This window comes from Globicephala melas, chromosome 4, assembly GCF_963455315.2.
Source record: "Globicephala melas chromosome 4, mGloMel1.2, whole genome shotgun sequence".
Lineage (NCBI taxonomy): Eukaryota > Metazoa > Chordata > Mammalia > Artiodactyla > Delphinidae > Globicephala > Globicephala melas.
This window is the reverse complement of record NC_083317.1, coordinates 118,519,492-118,541,299: the sequence shown is the minus strand read 5'-3', so window position 1 is coordinate 118,541,299 and position 21,808 is coordinate 118,519,492. Positions and strand designations below refer to the sequence as shown.

Genomic DNA, 21,808 nt, shown 5'->3' with positions numbered 1-21,808 from the left:
GTTAAGAGTCTAACATTGCAAGGAATCCAATTCTATTTAAAGTAGTTCATGTTAAAGGGTGTTTATTGATAGGAAAGAGCGTAAGGAAACAGAGCTTACGTTCTGCATGTGGATGGCACTGAAAAGTAGGAGGCCACATGCATCTCTGTCTCTACACATCTGCTCTATCTATTCTCCTGTTCCTCTCCTCTCATAAGCTTTCTTTCCTTACTTATCTTTTTTTCCGTCTCTCCAAAAATTCACTTTACATATGGTGTTGGTTTATAATGGTCTCAAATTCTACATGGCCTGTAGTTCCAGTCTTCACAGTAGTCTGACTGACTTAATCTCTCCACGACCCTATTCCAAATTTTTGGAAGAGTTGATCTGATTTTTTTCCACTTTAAATTAGATTGGTCCAATCTAATTAGACTCTGGTCCAATCAGCTGTAGCTGGAGTAGGGGAGCAGCAGATAGGGGCTACATAGTATGTACCTGTGATATATTAGGTAATTACTAACAAATAATATCCCCTTACATAAAAAGTAATTAATGACTATATCATGTTTAAAAACTTGAAACAATCCTTACAAGGGTAAAGTATCAATACTTTATTGATAGACTTTCCACCCACACCAATCATGAGCCCATTCACCCTTTCCCCACTCACTACTCTCCCTAGAGCTAAACTAGATTTGGAGAGATACACATATATGCACATTCCATAGAAAATACATCATATTATATAAATTAATTTCTCTGTTTAACAGATATTAATTGAATACACTGGGGATTAGGCATTGAAAGAAGTGAACAAAGATCCTTGCCCTCATGGAGCTTACCTTCTAGGGGATGCAGACAGAGATAAAACTAAATAAATAAATGTCTTATATGGTATTTGAAAAGATCGTAAGTGCTGTGCAAAAAAAATAAATCCTGAGGATAAATAGGAAACAAACAGAGTGGTCAGAGAACAGTTCTAATTGAAGGTGACATTTGAGCCAAGACTTGTAAGAGGTCATCTAGAGAAAGGACATTCTAAACAGAGGGAACAGCAAGTGACCTGCATGTTCAAAGAGCACAAATTTCTGTGAGTCTGAAGCAGAATGAATGAGGGGAGAGTAGGAGCGGTCAGAGTGATTGAGAAATGCTGGGAGCTGGGGAAGGAGTTGGGTGACTGAGCCTTCAGGTTCTTGCTAACAAGTTTAAGGCCTTTGGCTTTTATTCTCTGTGAAGTGGAAGGCCCTGTTAGGTTTTGAGCAGAGTAAGTTGATCTGACATATTTTAAGTGGATCATTATGGTTTCTGTGTTGAGACCAGACTGAAGGAGGCTGGCAGCGGCCGGATGTTAGGAGGCTGTTGCTGTGAGGCAGGCAAGAGCTCATAGTGACTTTGACAAAGAAGTACGTAGCAGAAAAGGCGGTGAGTAGTCAAGATTGTGGATTGATTCTGAAGGTAGAGCCAACAGAGGTTTCTTCTGGATTAGATGTCCAGGTGAGAGAAAGCAAGAGATCAGGGTTGACAAGTTTCTGAACTGGAATAACTGCAATGCAGTTTTCATGAACTGAGATACAGAAGACTGTGGAAAGGGAAGGTTTTTAGTATGTGTGTGTGTCTATGGGAAAATAAGGAACTCGATTTTGGGAATGTTAAATTAAAGATGCCTTTAGACATTTGGGTGGAGTGGTTGAGCAGGCAGTCGGATTTGAGTCCTCAGCATAGTGACAGTATTTAAAGCCTTGAGACTGGATGAGATCACCAAGAAATGAATTTAACGGTAGAAAAGAAGAGGTTTAAAGCCCATCTTTGGCACCCCAATATTTATTTATTTTTAAACTAAAAAAATTTTTTGGGTGCGTTCGGTCTTCATTGCAGTGTGTGGGCTTTCTTTAGTTGTGGCAAGCGGGGGCTACGCTTCGTTGCAGTGCTCAGGCTCTAGGCGCGTGGGCTCAGTAGTTGTGGCATGTGGGCTCAGTAGTTGTGGCACGTGGGCTCAGTAGTTGTGGCTCGCGGCCTCTAGAGCGTAGGCTCAGTAGTTGTGGTGCACGGGCTTAGTTGCTTCACGCCATATGGGATCTTCCCAGACCAGGACTTGAACCCGTGTCCCCTGCATTGGCGGGTGGATTCTTAACCACTGCACCACTAAGGAAGTCCTGGCACCCCAATATTTAGAAGTCTTAGAGATTTGCAAGAATTAGCAAAGGAGACTGAGAAACAGTGAGAAACGAGGAAATACAGGAGAGGGTGGTGTCCAGGAAGCCAAGTGAGGGAGGTGTTTCAAGAAGGAAGGGATGATCAGATGTGTCAAATATTGATTATAGGCCAAGTCAGATAAGTGATCATTTGATTCAGTAACACAGAGGCTATTTGACGTAAGCAGTTGGGGTTGTGATGGTGGAGATAAAGATCTCTTTGGAGTGGGTTTGAAGGAGACAGTAGGAAGAAAGGAATTGGAGACAATGACTATATAGGATGAATAAAATGGTAATATGTATTCTGCAAATTTTTCACAGAGCAATTTGGGCTAGGGATTCATACTATTCTTTACAGCTCTATCTCACTTCTCTTAATCATTCCATAGCTTTCAGTTCTATGAATGACCACGAAGTGTTTAAGATGGTTCTCTAAACAGGCCCTAACTCTCTGTTTTAGTAGCAAGAATGTCATTCATCCCTACCCTAACACACTAATACAGATGAAATGTTAAGTGGAAATCCAGAGACAGTGGGAGAGGCCAAGGCATTTTCAATAGTCTATATGGGGACAAGAGTAGACAGCAGCCTGGCTGCAGTGGGGATTTCATAAGGAAACCAGTAGAAAATAAAGGTTCCTAAACTGGTCTCTGAGAGCTCTGCTGCTTGGATTAGGACCAACAGTACACAGGCAAACATAGTCCTATGCCTCACAAGAGACACCCTTTCAGGCCATAGATACTTCTGTCAGTAATATATTTTTTCCAAAACATGTAAGCTTCCATAATTTGGCTGTGAAACCAATTATAGCTCTCCATTTCCTTTGTGCTAAAGAGTGAAAGTTTTTTCAGTTGTTGTTTGGGTACCAATCTCTGGGATGAACATCTGTGCTCTCTGATGCTATTCTCTATACTCTCAAAACAACTCATCCTATTTTGGAATGCTTTCTAGCTAAGAACCTCTTTTAGTTCCAAACTCTCTCTTATGAAGACAGGAGCTGTCTCTCCCCAACATCCCACATTGCACAGCTGTTTATGAGGCTTGTAATTAATGAAGATTTGCTAACAATCACACACCCAGTGATGTTCCGGGCTTGTTGAGAGAAGCAAGGGTGGGCAGCAGTCATTGGGCTGGGCCTTCAACTGTGCATTTTGCCAATGGGATGTAGATTAGCTATTATATTTTTTAGTAAGAGAATTTCTGGAAGCTCTACTGGTGTAGTTCAGGCTATATTACTTGGGAAATATGGAATGATCTGAAATGTAGAAAAATTAAAGGGGAATTTTCTGAACAGAATTAGGTTTTGTTGCTGTTGTTGTTGTTAGGCCTATTTAAAGAGTAGTAATACTATATCCCCTACCAATTCTTCACAATTTCCCCATTTATTATCTGGGTTGACTGATTTCTATTTTCAATTGTTTATAAAACCATAGCTTCTGCAGCCAACCTCACTTTCTTTGTTCTGATGATGAGAGCTTGATCTAGTATGAAGGTTGAAAAGTCAAGTATCTGTAGGAGTCAAAGAAGGAACCAAGCACAGCAGCCCAGCATTAGAAGTCACTGGATAGAAAAAAAAAAAAAAAAGAAAAGAAATCACTGGAGGGAGATGAGGACTGGGGTGGATTAGTGAGAGAATGCTCTGCTCTAGTCAGTTGCCATGTGAGAATGTGTGCCTGCTCTTAATACTCCTCAAGTGTTTCAAGAGAAGCTAGGAATCTGGATTTTAACATGACATCTTTCATCTTGGAAATGTTGGCAACAAACTCAAAGTTTTAAGAAAAGCGCTCTGTAACCCAATACGTTGCGGGCCAAAGCAAACACATCTGCAGGCTGGATCCAACCCCAGGCCATCAGTTTGTGACTTCTGATCCAGATGGATCAGTGGTTATGGCGATGATTTGGGACTGGTTCTTTTCAGACTTAAAAACAACTGGTTGCTAGTGATCTAAACGTTCTCACTTACAAGTTGTTCTCTTCGTTTCCTGTTTTTGTAACAAATCTTAAATCACATTAGTCTGATATTTGAAACCTGCTGGTTAAAAGTAGAGGGACCGTACATCCAGGACTGCCCAGCACAGCACTGGCTTAGGCCTGTAGCCGTTAAAATTATTAATACTGTTCCTTTTCATTCCTGACATGTTCCAGTTAGGACAATAAATTACACGGATGCTTTAATTAAGAGTCTCTTTTATCCCCACTCCCCCATTTTTCACTTACTTTTATTTTTTATTTATTATTTTATAGCAAAAACTTTTATGTGTAGAATTAGCCAGCTGGACTCAGTTTAGATGACCCCAATTTTGCTGGCAACATCCTAAGCATCATACTCAGGAGCCAGTGGAACATATGCCTTCTTCTCTCCATCAGGCCTGATCAGAGTGTTGACTCTGGCCATGTCAATGTCATAGAGCTTCTTCACAGCCTATTCAGTTTGGTGTTTGTTGGCCTTGACATCCACAATGAACACCGGTGTGTTGTTGTCTTCTATTTTCTTCATGGCTTACTCGGTGGTGAGGGGGAACTTGGTGATGGCATAGTGGTCAAGCTTGTTTCTCCTAGGGGCGCTCTTCCGAGGATATTTGGGCTGCCTCCTGAGCTGCAGTGCTTTGCGCCGTCCGAAGATGTGTGACGTCTGGATCTCCTTTTTTTTCGTGGCTGTGGACGCTGCCTTTCAACACTGCTTTCTTGGCCTTCAAAGCCTTTGTTTTGGCTTGGGCTTTCAGAGGAGCAGGGGCTTCCTTCTTCGCCTTCGGCGCATCTTTGTGAAAAGGGGTCACTTATTATTTATTTATTGATTTAATTGTTATTGAAGTACAGTTAATTTACAATGTTGTGTTAGTTTCAAGTATACAGCAAAGTGATTCGGTCAGATTCTTTTCCATTATAGGTTATTACAAGATACTGAGTATAGTTCTCTGTGGTATACAGTGGGTCCTTGCTGTTTACCTACTTTATATATAGTAGTATGTGTACATACATATGCATTCTGTGTGTATATATTATATATATATATATATTTTAACAGCTTTGTTGGAGTATAATTGCTTTACAATGGTGTGTTAGTTTCTGCTTTATAACAAAGTGAATCAGTTATACATATACATATGTCCCCATATCTCTTCTCTTTTGTGTCTCCCTCCCTGCCACCCTCCCTATCCCACCCCTCTAGGTGGTCACAAAGCACTGAGCTGATCTCCCTGTGCTATGTGGCTGCTTCCCACTAGCTATCTATTTTATGTTTGGTAGTGTATATCTGTCCACACCACTCTCTCACTTCGTCCCAGCTTACCCTTCCCCTCCCTGTGTCCTCAAGTCCATTCTCTACATCTGCATCTTTATTCCTGTCCTGCCCCTAGGTTCTTCAGAACCTTTTATTCCTTTTTATTTTAGATTCCATTATATATGTGTTAGCATACAGTATTTGTTTTTCTCTTTCTGACTTACTTCACTCTGTATGACAGACTCTAGGTCTATCCACCTCACTACAAATAACTCAATTTCGTTTCTTCTTATGGCTGAGTAATATTCCTTTGGATATATGTGTCACATCTTCTTTATCCATTCATCTGTTGATGGACACTTAGGTTGCTTCCATGTCCTGGCTATTGTAAATAGAGCTGCAATGAATATTTTGGTACATGACTCTTTTTGAATTATGGTTTTCTCAGAGTATATGCCCAGTAGTGGGATTGCTGGGTCGTATGGTAGTTCTAGTTTTAGTTTTTTAAGGAACCTCCATACTGTTCTCCATAGTGGCTGTACCAATTTACATTACCACGAACAGAGCAAGAGGGTTCCCTTTTCTCCACACCCTCTCCAGTATTTATTGTTTCTAGATTTTTTGATGATGGCCATTCTGACCAGTGTGAGATGATATCTCATTGTAGTTTTGGTTTGCATTTCTCTAATGATTAATGATGTTGAGCATTCTTTCATGTGTTTGTTGGCAATCTGTATATCTTCTTTGGAGAAATGTCGATTTAGGTCTTCTGCCCATTTTTGGATTGGGTTGTTTGTTTAATTGATGTTGAGCTGCATGAGCTGCTTGTAAATTTTGGAGATTAATCCTTTGTCAGTTGCTTCATTTGTAAATACTTTCTCCCATTCTGAGGGTTGTCTTTTTGTCTTATTTATGGTTTCCTTTGCTGTGTAAAAGCTTTTAAGTTTCATTAGGTCCCATTTGTTTATTTTTGTTTTTATTTCCATTTCTCTAGGAGGTGGGTCAAAAAGGATCTTGCTGTCCAAGAATGTTCTGCCTATGTTTTCCTCTAAGAGTTTTATACTGTCTGGCCTAACATTTAGGTCTTTAATCCATTTTGAGCTTATTTTTGTGTATGGTGTTAGGGAGTGTTCTAATTTCATTCTTTTACATGTAGCTGTCCAGTTTTCCCAGCACCACTTATTGAAGAGGCAGTCTTTTCTCCACTGTATATTCTTGCCTTGTTTATCAAAGATTAGTTGACCATATGTGCGTGGGTTTATCTTTGGGCTTTCTAACCTGTTCCATTGATCTATATTTCTGTTTTTGCACCAGTACCATACTCTCTTGATTACTGTAGCTTTGTAGTATAGTCTGAAGTCAGGGAGCCTGATTCCTCCAGCTCCAATTTTCTTCCTCAAGATTGCTTTAGCTGTTCAGGGCCTTTTGTGTTTCCATACAAATTGTGAGATTTTTTGTTCTAGTTCTATGAAAAATGCCAGTGGTAGTTTGATAGGGATTGCATTGAATCTGTAGATTGCTTTGGGTAGTACAGTCATTTTCACAATGTTGATTCTTCCAATCCAAGAACATGGTATATCTCTCCATCTGTTTGTATCATCTTTAGTTTCTTTCATCAGTGTCTTATAATTTTCTGCATACAGATCTTTTGTCTCCTTAGGTAGGTTTATTCCTAGATATTTTATTCTTTTTGTTGCAGTGGTAAATGGGAGAGTTTCCTTAATTTCTCTTTCATATTTTTCATCATTAGTGTATAGGAATGCAAAAGATTTCTGTGCATTAAATTTGAATCTTGCTACTTTACCAAATTCGTTGATTAGCTCTAGTAGTTTTCTGGTAGCATCTTTAGGCTTCTCTGTGTATAGTATCAGGTCATGTCAAACAGTGACAGCTTTACTTTTTCTTTTCCAATTTGGATTCCTTTTATTTCTTTTTCTTCTGTGATTGCTGTGGCTAAAACTTCCAAAACTATGTTGAATAATAGTGGTGAGAGTGGGCAACCTTGTCTTGTTCCTGATCTTAGTGGAAATGGTTTCAGTTTTTCACCATTGAGGACGATGTTGGCTGTGGGTTTGTCATATATGGCCTTTATTATGTTGAGGAAAGTTCCCTCTATGCCTACTTTCTGCAGGGTTTTTACCAAAAATGGATGTTGAATTTTGTTGCAAGCTTTCTTTGCATCTATTGAGATGATCATATGATTTTTCTCCGTTAATTTGTTAATATGGTGTATAACATTGATTTGCGTATATTGAAGAATCCTTGCATTCCTGGGATAAATCCCACTTGATCATGGTGTATGATCCTTTTAATGTGCTGTTTTGGATTCTCTTTGCTAGTATTTTGTTGAAGATTTTTGCATCTATGTTCATCTGTGATATTGGCCTGTAGTTTTCTTTCTTTGTGTCATCTTTGTCTGGTTTTGGTATCCGGGTGATGGTGGCCTCATAGAATGAGTTTGGGAGTGTTCCTCCCTCTGCCATATTTTGGAAGAGTTTGAGAAGGATAGGTATTAGCTCTTCTCTAAATGTTTGATAGGATTTTCCTGTTAAGCCATCTGGTCCTGGGTTTTTGTTTGTTGGAATATTTTTAATCACAGTTTCAATTTCAGTGCTTGTGATCTGTCTGTTCATATTTTCTATTTCTTCCTGGTTCAGTCTCGGAAGTTTGTGCATTTCTAAGAATTTGTCCATTTCTTCCAGGTTGTCCATTTTATTGGCATAGAGTTGCTTGTAGTAATCTCTAATCATCCTTTGTATTTCTGCAGTGTCAGTTGTTACTTCTCCTTTTTCACTTCTAATTCTATAGATTTGAGTTTTCTCCCTTTTTTTCTTGATGAGTCTGGCTAATGGTTTATCAATTTTTTTTATCTTCTCAAAGAACCAGCTTTTAGTTTTATTGATCCTTGCTATTGTCTCCTTCATTTCTTTTTCATTTATTTCTGATCTGATTTTTATGATTTCTTTCCTTCTGCTAAGTTTGGGGGTTTTTTGTTCTTCTTTCTCTGTAATTGCTTTAGTTGTAGGATTTGGTTGTTTATTTGAGATGTTTCTTGTTTCTTAAGGTAGGACTGTATTGCTATAAAATTCCCTCCTAGAACTGCTTTCGCTGCATCCCATAGGTTTTAGGTTGTCGTGTTTGCATTGTCATTTGTTTCTAGGTATTTTTTGATTTCCTCTGTGGTATCTTCAGTTATCTCTTGGTTATTAAGTAGTGTATTGTTTAGCCTCCATGTGTTTGTACTTTTTACACATTTTTTTCCTGTAATTGATATCTAGTCTCATAGTGTTGTTGTCGGAAAAGATACTTGATATGATTTCAATTTTCTTAAATTTACCAAGGCTTGATTTGACCCAAGATATGATCTATCCTGGAGAATGTTCCATGAGCACTTGAGAAGAATGTGTATTCTGTTGTTTTTGGATGGAATGTCATATAAATATCAATTAAGTCCATCTTGTTTAATGTATCACTTAAAGCTTGTGTTTCCTTATTTATTTTCATTTTGGATGATCTGTCCATTGGTGAAAGTGGGGTGTTAAAGTCCCCTACTATGATTGTATTACTGTCGATTTCCCCTTTTATGGCTGTTAGTATTTGCCTTATGTAGTGAGGTGCTCCTATGTTGGGTGCATAAATATTTCAATTGTTATATCTTCTTCTTGGATTGATCCCTTGATCATTATGTAATGTCCTTCTTTGTCTCTTGTAATAGTCTTTATTTTAAAGTCTATTTTGTCTGATATGAGAATTGCTACTCCAGCTTTCTTTTGATTTCCATTTGCATGGAATATCTTTTTCTATCCCCTCACTTTCAGTCTGTATGTGTCCCTAGGTCTGAAGTGGGTCTCTTGTAGACAGCATATATATGGGTCTTGTTTTTGTATCCATTCAGCCAGTCTATGTCTTTTGGTTGGAGCATTTAATCTATTTACATTTAAGGTAATTATCTATATGTATGTTCCTATTACCATTTTCTTAACTGTTTCGGGTTTGTTTTTGTAGGTCTTTTCCTTCTCTTTTGTTTCCTGCCTAGAGAAGTTCCTTTACCATTTGTTGTAACGCTGGTTTGGTGGTTCTGAATTCTCTTAACTTTTGCTTGTCTGTAAAGGTTTTAATTTCTCCATCAAATCTGAATGAGGTCCTTGCTGGTTAGAGTAATCTTGGTTGTAGGTTTCTCTCCTTCATCACTTTAAATATGTCCTGCCACTCCCTTCTGGCTTGCAGAGTTTCTGCTGAAAGATCAGCTGTTAACCTTATGGGGATTCCCTTGTGTGTTATTTGTTTTTTTTCCCTTGCTGCTTTTAATATTTTTTCTTTTTATTTAATTTTTGATAGTTTGATTAGTATGTGTCTTGGCGTGTTTCACCTTGGATTTATCCTGTATGGGACTCTCTGCCCTTCCTGGATTGATTGACTATTTCCTTTCCCATATTAGGAAAGTTTTCAACTATAATCTCTTAAAATATTTTCTCAGTCCCTTTCTTTTTCTCTTCTTCTTCTGGGACCCCTACAATTCGAATGTTGGTGCATATATTGTTGTCCCAGAGGTCTCTCAGACCACCCTCAATTCTTTTTTCTTTATTCTGCTCTGCAGTAGTTATTTCCATTATTTTATCATCCAGATCAGTTATCTGTTCTTCTGCCTCAGGTATTCTGCTATTGATCCCTCTAGAGAATTTTTAATTTCATTTATTGTGTTGTTCATCACTGTTTGTTTGCTCTTTAGTTCTTCTAGGTCCTTATTAAACATTTCTTATATTTTCTCCATTCTATTTCCAAGATTTTAGATCATCTTTACTATCATTATTCTGAATTCTTTTTCAGGTAGACTGCCTATTTCCTCCTCATTTGTTAGGTCTGGTGGCTTTTTACCTTGCTCCTTCATCTGCTGTGTGTTTCTCTGTCTTCTCATTTTGCTTAACTTACTGCGTTTGGGGTCTCCTTTTCGCAGCTTGCAGTTTCGTAGTTCCAGTTGTTTTTGGTGTCTGTCCCCAGTGGCTAAGGTTTGTTCAGTGGGTTGTGTAGGCTTCCTGGTGGAGGGGCCTAGTGCCTGTGTTCTGGTGGATGAGGCTGGATCTTGTCTTTCTGGTGGGCAGGTCCACGTCTGGTGGTGTGTTTTGGGGTGTCTGTGGCCTTATTATAATTTTATGTAGCCTCTCTGCTAATAGATGGATTTGTGTTCCTGTCTTGCTAGTTGTTTGGCATAGGGTGTCCAGCACTGTAGCTTCCTGGTTGTTGAGTGGAACTGGGTCTTAGTGTTGAGATGGAGATCTCTGAGAGATTTTCTCCACTTGATATTATGTGGAGGTGGGAGGTCTCTTGTGGACCAGTGTCATGAACTTGGCTCTCCCACTTCAGAGGCACAGCCCTGACACCTGGCTGGAGCACCAAGAGCCTGTCATCCATATGGCTCAGAATAAAAGGGAGAAAAAAATGAAAGAAAGAAAGAAGAAAATAAAATAAAATAAAATAAAATAAAATAATTAAAATAAAAAATGATTATTAAAAATTTTTTTGAAAAGTAATAAAAAAAGAAAGAGAGAGCAACCAAACCAAAAAACAAATTCATCAATTACAAGTGCTAAGAACTATACTAAAAAACAAAACAAAAACAAAAAACGGACAGACAGAACCCTAGGACAAATGGTAAAAGCAAAGCTATACAGACAAAATCACATACAGAAGCATACACATACACACTCACAACAAGAGAGAAAGGGAAAAAAATATATATATATCATTGTTCTTGAAGTCCACCTCCTCTATTGGGGATGACTGGTTGTCTATTCATATATTCCACAGATGCAGGGTACATCAAGTTGATTGTGGAGCTTTAATCCGCTGCTCCTGAGGCTGCTGGGAGAAATTTCCCTTTCTCTGTTTGCACAGCTCCTGGGGTTCAGCTTTGGATTTGGACCCGCCTCTGCGTGTAGGTCACCTGAGGGCGTCTGTTCTTAGCTCAGACAGGACAGGGTTAAAGGAGCAGCTGATTTGGGGGCTCTGACTCACTCAGGCCGGGGGGAGGGAGGGGTATGGAGTCCAGGGCGAGCCTGCGGCAGCAGAGGACACCCTAACGTTGCTCTAGCCTGAGGCTCACTGTGTGTTCTCCTGGGGAAGTTGTCCCTGGATCACAGGACCCTGGCAGTGGGGGTCTTAACAGGCTCCCAGGAGGGGAGGTGTGAATAGTGACCTGTGCTCGCACACAGGCTTCTTGGTGGCGGCAGCAGCAGCCTTAGCGTCTCATGCCCGTGTCTGGGGTCCTCGCTGCTAGCCGCGGCTCGCGCCCATCTCTGGAGCTCCTTTATGCGGCACTCTTACTTTCCTCTCCTTGCGCACCAGGAAACAAAGAGGCAAGAATAAGTCTCTTGCCTCTTAGGCAGCTCCAGACTTTCCCGGACTCCCTCCCGGCTAGCTGTGGCGCACTAGCCCCTTCAGGCTGTGTTTACGCAGCCAACCCCAGTCCTCTCCCTGGGATCTGACCCGCGAAGCCCGAGCCTCAGCTCCCAGCCCCGCCCACCCCGGCGGGTGAGCAGACAAGCCTCTCGGGCTGGTGAGTGCTGGTCCGCACGGATCCTCTGTGCGGGAATCTCTCCGCTTTGCCCTCCGCACCCCTGTTGCTGCGCTCTCCTCCGTGTCTCCGAAGCCTCCCGCCTCCGCCACCTGCAGTCACCGCCGGCGAAGGGCCTTCCCAGTGTGTGGCAACCTTTCCTCTTTCACAGCTCCCTCCCACTGGTGCAGGTACCGTCCCTATTCTTTTGTCTCTGTTTTTTCTTTTTTCTTTTGCCCTACCCAGGAACGTGGGGAGTTTCTTGCCTTTGGGGAGGTCTGAGGTCTTCTGCCAGCGTTCAGTAGGTGTTCTGTAGGAGTTGTTCCACACGTAGATGTATTTCTGATGTATCTGTGGGGAGGAAGGTGATCTCCACGTCTTACTCTTCCGCCATCTTGAAGCTCCTCCGGTCACTTATTTTTAAATTTGTTTCTTTTAAAAAAAGCTCTCATGGAACATTTAAAATATTTAAAAAACTGATAAATGCCATAAACATCTATGTAGCCATCATCCAGTTTCAGCAACTATCAACTAACCACCAATAATGTTTCTTCTATACCCTCAGCCACTCCTCAACTCCTGTATTATTTTGAAAGAAATCCCAGATTCCATATTATTTTATCCATAATTTTTATACCCTTTGAATCAATATTATTGAAGTACCAACCTCCCACTAAACATTTGCATTTTAACTCATTATGTTTCAAATTTCTTATCTCCCCCAATACCTTGACTTCTTTGTAGCCTTTCCTTTCTCACTGTCTGCCATTAGTCTGTCATTCTGTTCCTGAGTCCTTGTATTGAGGGACTTCATCAGTATTTCTCAAGAACTTTTCAGGAGTCATTGAATATTTGTTGCTGCTGAGGGAGATAGCCAATATTTCTGTCTAAAAACAAATTATTATATTTATTATTAAAAATAAAAGATAATATTTTGAACTTTGTTTTTCTAGTGTGTCAACTGCATCTGTCTTTTCAGATATTGATTTGTCCATTGGTTTGCCCTTTGAATTATTTTTGGTGAATTTATCTCATTGCTTTGTTACACAATTGGAAGAGTGTTGGCAGATTCCAGTTCTCTGAAGACTTCTGTTGTCTATTGTGGACTAATCCTGGGGTCTAATTTCAAGGTTCATTTGACATTTTGGTGGAAAATGTGTATTCTGGTAACTATGTCCTTTGAAAAACTTTGTGAGTTACAAATGATCAGAGAGAGAGAGAGAGAGAGAGAGAGTGACAGAAGACATGACTGTTAAACTTTGATAAATTTATTAAGGACTCAAGATACTTTTTATGTTAGAATTTTCTTCATAGTTTAAAATATTTAGATTAATGCCTATGAATGCACATTATATAATACATATATATAATTTGATAATACAAATAATTGATTCCTCAAATAAGCTAGTTTTGTTAGTTTGTATTTTATCTATTTGGGAAACTTGAATAAAAAGTATTACACTTCTACTCCCTTTTGAGTTTCTCTGCATTGTATTTATATTTTTCTTAGTTTATTATTTTTTTTTTTTGGCTGTGTTGGGCCTTTATTGCTGCGCGTGGGCTTTCTCTAGTTGCGGCGAGCGGGGCTACTCTTCCTTGTGGTGTGTGGGCTTCTCGTCGAGGTGGCTTCTCTTGTTGCAGAGCACAGGCTCTAGGTGTGCGGGATTCAGTAGTTGTGGCTCCCGGGCTCTAGACCACAGGCTCAGTAGTTGTGGTGCACGGGCTTAGTTGCTCCACGGCATGTGGGATCTTCCCGGACCAGGGATCGAACCCATGTCCCCTGCACCGGTGGGCGGATTCTTAACCACTGTGCCACCAGGGAAGCCCTGTATTTTTCCTCTCTACGATTTTTTTTCCATAACTTATATTAAGATTTTCTTTTTGAGTATTATATTGTTTTTTCTTTTCTTCATATGTTGGTAATCCCCATCTGCATTCTTTCCCATTATTCAATCTTCACATAGATCCAACTTCAATATTTTCTAAATTCATATACTATGCGTGGATTAATAATGAGGACTACTCTTTACCCATTTCATACTCAACCAAATGATTAAATGTATTTTTAAGGAGCATATACTTTTCATACTAGGTTGAAAGTTCCTGGAGACCAGAATCTCAACCTTTTATATCAGTATCAATGTATCAACCTTTTGTGTCTATATCAATGTATCAACTTAAACTTAAATATGGTAGACTCTCCAAATATTTGTTGACTTAAAATCTAGTTAGGAAAAATCATGTTTTGCTACATGTTTCATGTACTTGCTGACTATAATATAAATAAATTCATCCGTGTTATGATCTTACGCATTATAAATATTTAAGACATCAGCAACATTAATGGAGTTCTAAATAAAGCATAGAAAAGTTTAGCCACAATTCCACTATTCAATTCCAATTTTTAAATTTTTAAAATTTAAAAATTTAAAAAATAAATTGAAGATAATTGATTTACAATGTTGTGTTAGTTTCTGGTGTACAGCAAAGTGATTCAGTTATATATATATTCTTTTTCAGATTCTTTTCCATTATAGTTTATTACTATATTGAATATAGTTCCCTGTGCTATATAGTAGGACCTTGTTGTTTATCTATTTTATGCATAGTAGTTTGTATCTGCTATACCCAAACTCCTAACTTATCCCTACCCCTCCTTTCCCTTTTGGTAAGTTTATTTTATACGTAAGCGAGTCTGTTTCTGTTTTGGAAAGAAGTTCATTTGTAACACTTTTTTGGATTCCACATATAAGTGATATCATATGATATTTATCTTTCTCTGACTTATTTCACTTAGTATGATAATCTCTAACTCCATCCATGTTGCTGCAAATGGCATCATTTCATTCTTTTTTTTATGGCTGAGTACTATTCCATTGTATATATATGCCACAACTTGTTTATTCATTCATCTATATACGGGCACTTAGGTTGCTTCCACGTCTTGGCTATTATAAATAGTGCTGCTGTGAACATTGGGGTGCATGTATCTTTTTGAATTCAAGTTTTCTCCAGATATATGTAAGGGCAAATAATTTCTACACTGCTATAATTAGTACCATAGATACTTTGTTTTAAAGGTCAACTTTATTAAGGTATAATTCACATACAATAAAATGTACCCATTTTTAGTGTACATTTTGGAAAAGTTTCAAAAAGTTTTCTTTTTCAAAAGAAAATTCTCAATATAATTTTGCAATGTTTTTTGGTCTTAATAATCTTTACAGTTTGATTATATATACATATATTTAATTGAAAAAAGCTGTTAAAAGGTAAAAAATACTACTCTTTTTCTAGCTATTGATACAAGTTTCCAGTCTTACTCTATGTACAATTTTTCTGGCTAAGACTGGCCCTGGGTAAAATTTGGAAACAAGCAAAGATTTTGCTTTAAATTTCCTCTTGGAGTCCATTTCTGCTTCCTCCTCATTCCAAGGAGCCCTGTCATTACAAGCCGCACCTCTACCTCAGTTGTTTATCACTTTGGGACAAAAGTATTTTACACTTTAGACTCCTGATTTTGTATTTAATGTGCTAATGCCTTTAGTGGTAGAGATTTTCAGTCAAATATATAAATGTCCCTTAATCATGTGTTGTTTGAAGACTTATTCCTTCTATAAAGTTACCTCTGACAGTACATTTGGTCATTTCTAGATTCTCTTTTTCAGGTATCTAATTCCTATCCTGCAAGGAGTGCATGAAAGGACAAAGCATCATGAGTGTGTGTGTGTGTGTGTGTGTGTGTGTGTGTGTGTGTATGTACCAACATGTGTTTTATTGCCTTGGAAAGAAGTGGTATCCTCCAATATCTTGTGTAGGATGAGTTGGAGAGTTTTCTAGTTTTCAAACTTTTGTAAATTCTCTAGTCCTGACATATCCTGTTCTTTGCCTGACTGGGTAGACAAAGTGTAAGCTTGAAGGGCTACGCTGGCAGAATGACCTTTCATTCTCCCAGGTGGATTGAATCAGATACTGCTTTCCTCAAACACTCAATCACAATTCTTAGTCACAGACTAGGTCACAGGCAAGCAGTCAGCCTCAGGGTATGGTCATGTTCAAGTTCAGCTCATTAGTACCAGCCCAGGCTAGTCTTTTGTTTCTGTACTCATAGTTCTGTTAGGAAAGTGCAGGATTTAGGCTACTTTGAAAAATATAATCCCCCCTTCCCAAGTTTTTGACTGTGGAACAGCTAGAGAGGGATGGACTTCGGAATAAAACAGACCCATCTGTGTGTGTATATATTTCCTCCCTCCCTTCTTCCCTTCCTTCCTTCTTTCCTTCCTTTTTTCCCTTTCTTGTTTACTGTTTCATTTGTTTATTATTCAAAAGAGATAAAAGAGCATGGTACAATTTCAAACAAATTTAAGAGTATGTGATGGAAAGTAAGCAGTCCCTCTATCTCAAGTCTCTAAACTCCTTTCCGAAAGGCAGCCACACTTAGCATTTTCTTATGCGTCCCTCCATAAAATTTCAGTTCATAATCAAACACATATTTGTAATTATACCCTTTAATTTATATCCTGTTAAAAAGCTCAGATGTACCTGGCTTATTTTCACTTGAAACGCGTCCAGAATATTGTTTCAAAACAGCACTTACAGATCTACCGCATTCTTTCTAAAGACCATGTTTGGCTACATAGTGTTCTATTGTATTGTACATACTTTGTTGAACCAGTCTCCTGTGGAGGGAACTTAAGTTATTTCTAGTCAAAAAATTCTTTTTGGTTATTAAGGATGATACCACAGTGAGTATTCATAGAGATACATGAGGATAATTATTGGAGACATTCCTGAAGTAGGTTGCTATGTCTAACATTAAACTTTTAATAGTTATTGCCAAATTGTCCTCCAATGAAGTTTCATCAACTTATCCTCCCAGTAACAACATTTGAAAATGCTTGGTTTCAGACTATTAGTATCAAACTTTTCCAACTTTGCCTACAAATTCATTTTTCTTCAATAAATAAGAAGCACTTTCTCTTCCTTTCTCCATTCTCCTGCCACCTTTAATTGTCTTATTTTTAATCACAGAATAAGATATTGAAGGTTATAACTTTTTAGAGTTAAGCATAAATTCCAAATGTTGACTATGCAGTCATTCCTTATAAGGAAGAAAGAGGTGTTTCTCTGGGCCTACATTCAGTTTCCATGCTTCAGTCCCTCTTTGCTTTAACTCTGCCCACATGCTGGTTAGGTGGCAGTGTTAATTGGGCATTCGGCTTTTTGAATCTCATGTAGAGTGCACATCCAACTAGTTTACCACAAAATTTAAAACAAAAATGAAGAGAATGAACACAGCCATTAGAGTTGTTGTGAATCATTTGAGTTAAATGTAAATGCAGAAAGAAAATAGGAAAACTACCATTAAGTGCACCTTGCCCTTCTCAGTGGAATACAGTACAGATTTACAATGTTAATTATTTCCACCATCTATCTGTTTAAAAGCTGTGAGATTGCAATATGAATATGTCAGGTATTTAAATACTAATTTTACTTAAAAAAATCTGTACTTTTTATTAAAATATCATTATGCATATTTTAAAGTTAAAACTCTGTGCTATGTAAATGTAGAGTAAAATTCCCATTTATCGTCCACTGAATGTGAGGGAAATTGGATTTGTCAGGAAGCTGATTGATATCTCGAAGTGTTTTGTTTTCAGTGACTGGCACTGCCGAGCTACAACCATCTATCATCTAACAGGTAATTAGTCAGATTTCTCATCATGAGCCTTCAATCCTGCTGTTTTATTGTTGAAATACCACAAACCAGTAGGCAATCTGAATGCAGATAAAGTTCTCTGTCATGGTCTTAAGGACAAAGACAACATTTTGCAATTCAGCAGTAGTGAGTTTGAATAAAAGTCACTGAAATGTAAGTTTGGGTCGTATAAGAAAATAAACGTAATAAAAAATATAACTTGATACCCTACTTGTCCTCTAAAGTGACAACTGAGAAACTGGCTATTTACAAAGCCCCTTAATGTTCTAAAATGAACTTACTTTATTATAATATTTTATAAGTAGAAAGTTAAGTGGAAGAACATTGATCACATGAAAAATAAAGTTAGATAAAATAGGTGAACCAGGTCCTGAATAGCTTTCATCCATTTTCTAAAATACTTTAGATGGTGGATAAAAATAATCTGTAATTAATAGTAGCTAATCATATGAAAAGTTTACTCCTTTTAAAATATTTTATAAGGGAGTTTAGAAATTAAAATAACTGGAAACTCTAAAGATGAATTATTTGATCACTCTTACATGTGCTTTGTACTAAACAAGCTTGCTTCTGAAATTGTTGCTAAGACACTTCTCGGGCCTTCTATGGTTTATAGGTTTCAGACAATTGATTCACATTTTTGGATCCCAAGAAGGTTGGTAACTTTATACCATTGAATATTATTTTCTTGACTTAATTCAAAATTGTTTATTTAATCTTTCAGAAAAATGGATCTCAAAATACTTCAGCTTTCCAAAAAGTCACAGATACCATAGTCATTACTTCTTAATGAAGTGTACATATAATGTGTCTTCTTTCAAACATTTTGTGTGGAAATGAATATATTTACATGCTTTCTCAAACCTTGGTTAAATAATAATTTTCTTTATGCCACAAAGTAATGTATATGCAGCATGTGTACATTAAAATTTATTAGATAAGCAATGTTTTAATTCAATTACATAGTCATATTTTCTGGTAAATAATAGATTTTACCACAGAGAAAATTTTTACATAATTGAGTTTGATTTTAAAATATAAACTAAACTTTAGTTTTGTATGCAGATTAAACACATACTTTACAAACATAGTATATAACGTGGACATTCCTATGCAATATGTAGAATATAATATCGCATATTATCAAGTTGTTTAGACATTTAAAATATGGCACTATAATTTTTCTTGTATTATCTTTATTAAAAATACAGCAATTTATACACATATCTTTGTGTTTCCTTAAATAGCATAAGCTTTGGTTCTACCATGAATATTTCATAAAACCTTTTCATATGAAAACAAATACCAATTTATTATAAATCATGATTTCTTTCAATATCTTAATGCAATGTAAAAAATACTCTTGTAGGTATTATCACACGAGAATAAAAAGTTGAGAGTAATTATCATTAAATAAGTAATTTTTTTTTTTTTTTAAATGAGGGAAATAGTGGGTTTGTTTCTTTGGAATCATGATTTTGGCCCACGGGCCCAGCCGCTCCGCGGCATGCGGGATCCTCCCAGACCAGGGCATGAACCCGTGTCCCCTGCATCGGCAGGCGGACTCTCAACCACTGCGCCACTAGGGAAGCCCCAGTAATTTTTTTTTTTAAGATTTTTTTTTGATGTGGATCATTTTTTTAAATTAATTTATTTATTTTTATATTTATTTTTGGCTGTGTTGGGTCTTCGTTTCTGTGTGCGGGCTTTCTCTAGTTGCGGCAAGCGGGTACCACTCTTCATCACGGTGCACGGGCCTCTCACTATCATGGCCTCTCTTGTTGCGGAGCACAGGCTCCAGATGCGCAGGTTCGGTAGCTGTGGCTCACGGGCCCAGTTGCTCTGCGGCATGTGGGATCTTCCCAGACCAGGGCTCGAACCCATGTCCCCTGCATTGGCAGGCAGATTCTCAACCATTGCACTACCAGGGAAGCCCTAAATAAGTAATCTTGTTAGACAGATAAATAGAATATTACATACACTGTTGCTCAATATAGATCTGTATTATCACACAAAATGCAGAGTTACTAGTTCCCAGAGAATTTTATTTAAATATTTTTATGCAACACTGAATAAACACAAACTGAAAACTTAAGTCAAACTGCTAGGTTCTTACAGGCATCCAAATGGAGCACACACACCCTGTTGGGGGAAGAGCATGTAGTTAGGGTTCTAATAAATGCAAAAATGCAAGAGTAAGAGCATACCTGATGGTTCCTGGAATAGCAAGGAGGTCAGGTAACTGGAGGAGAGTGAGCCAGGAAAGACTAGTAGGAGATGAGTTCAGAAGTGGGGTGATGTTGTAGGCAGGGCTTGTAGCTGTCGTGAGAACTTTGGTTTTGCCTCTGAATGAGGCGGAGCCACTGCAGGGTTTCAAGTAGAAGAGTGACATGGTCTGCTCTATGTTTTGGTTTTTTCGTGTTTTTTTTTTTTTTTTTGCGGTACGTGGGCCTCTCACTGTTGTGGCCTCTCCCGTTGCGGAGCACAGGATCCGGACGCACAGGCTCAGTGGCCATGGCTCACGGGCCCAGCCGCTCCGGGGCATGTGGGATCCTCCTGGACCGGGGCACGAACCCGCGTCCCCTGCATCGGCAGGCGGACTCCCAACCACTGCGCCACCAGGGAAGCCCCTGCTCTATGTTTTAATAGAATCTTGTTGCTGCTGTGTGGAAAACAGACTGAAAGGACAAAGGTGGAAGCAGGAAAATCGGTTTGTCAAATAGGAATTAAAGGTTCGGGGTAGCTCAAGGAGACTTTAAATTCATTAGTAGTAATAGTTAACGTCTTTCGGGAATGCAGAACTACTTGGGTATATGCTTCAGTTTCTTGGTACCAAAATAGTGTTTATTCCTACCTTCTTTATCACTCTTGAACCTACGTAAATTCTTACTTGAAAAGCCTTCTTCGACATAAGTTAGAAAAATAATACTTAAGGATACTAATTTAGATCAGACACTATGAAACCAATATATCCCACACTTTTTTTTTTGCGGTACGCGGCCTCTCACCGTTGTGGCCTCTCCCGTTGCGGAGCCCAGGCTCCAGACGCACAGGCCCAGTGGCCATGGCCCATGGGCCTAGCCGCTCCGCGGCATGTGGGATCTTCCCGGACCGGGACACGAACCCGCGTCCCCTGCATCGGCAGGCGGACTCTCAACCACTGCGCCACCAGGGAAGCCCTATCCCACACTTTTAATGCAATTTTAGTGCAAGAAAATTTCATTAAAACAAAATTTGTCATGGTTGGGCTTTAGCCTATATAAAGTATTGTGGTATCACTTATCGCCCACTCACAAATTTGGATTCATAATACCTGCCTAAGGTATAAAGAATTTTCACAAACTGAGTTTTGGATTTTACTCCAATATGCTCTATTATGCTAGTATTTTAAGTATCTTGTGAAGGGAAATACTAATTCAATCAAAGTATACTCTACTGCTTCAAAAACTTGCCCATGCAAATATCCTTGATTATTAATTCACTGAATCATAAATAAAATATAAGTTAAATTAATTTTGACTTTGTATTTGGTTTCATCTTAAGGCCACGTTCTGCCCTTTTGCATACCAGCTGATGTTTCTGAAAAAAGGTTTGCAGCTGTTTCCATAGCCAGTGCTATAATGACTCACCTGCCAGACCTGTGCTGTGCTCCTTGTGAAAGCCCCATGGCAGGATATTGATTTCTTTAAAGGCTATTAACATGCTCAGGGGTGGGGGTGTAAAGGATAAAGCAGAGGGAGACGGGAAGAAGAAACCTTAGAAACGTTCAGATAGGTCTTCAAAATGGGAATACATCGAGCAGTTAATCTGCTAGTTATCTGACCTCTACACCTTTGTAGAATGAAAAATCGCTTTGTAGCAAAGTTTCTCTGAAATCTGGCATCTCTGCTTCAGGCTAGAACTACTAGGCGCTGTTTCTCACTACCATTTTCCATCCAGTGAGTTTTTTTTGTAGTAAAATGCCTCATGAATGTCCTTACATTTGGCAAAGAAGACGGTTAGAGCTTGTTTTAGCACATGGACATGATACAGTATGGTTACCATCTCTCATTTCTAAATTGATTAATTAGGTGAGCACTTATTTAATGTGAACGCTAAGTGCTAGGCTTGATGCTGGGTATGCAAAGGTGAATAAGTCCAGATCCTAC

At 38.5% G+C, this 21,808-nt stretch overlaps 1 long non-coding RNA gene and 1 pseudogene across 10 annotated transcripts in view; one reads left to right on the top strand and one right to left on the bottom strand.

Moving 5' to 3' along the window:
* LOC132597271 (uncharacterized) overlaps window positions 1-21,808 on the top strand; it is a 322,871-nt gene that overhangs the window by 13,304 nt on the left and 287,759 nt on the right. The gene's annotated exons all lie outside the window — the stretch shown is intronic.
* LOC115862103 (large ribosomal subunit protein uL23 pseudogene) lies at window positions 4,456-21,362 on the bottom strand (annotated as a pseudogene).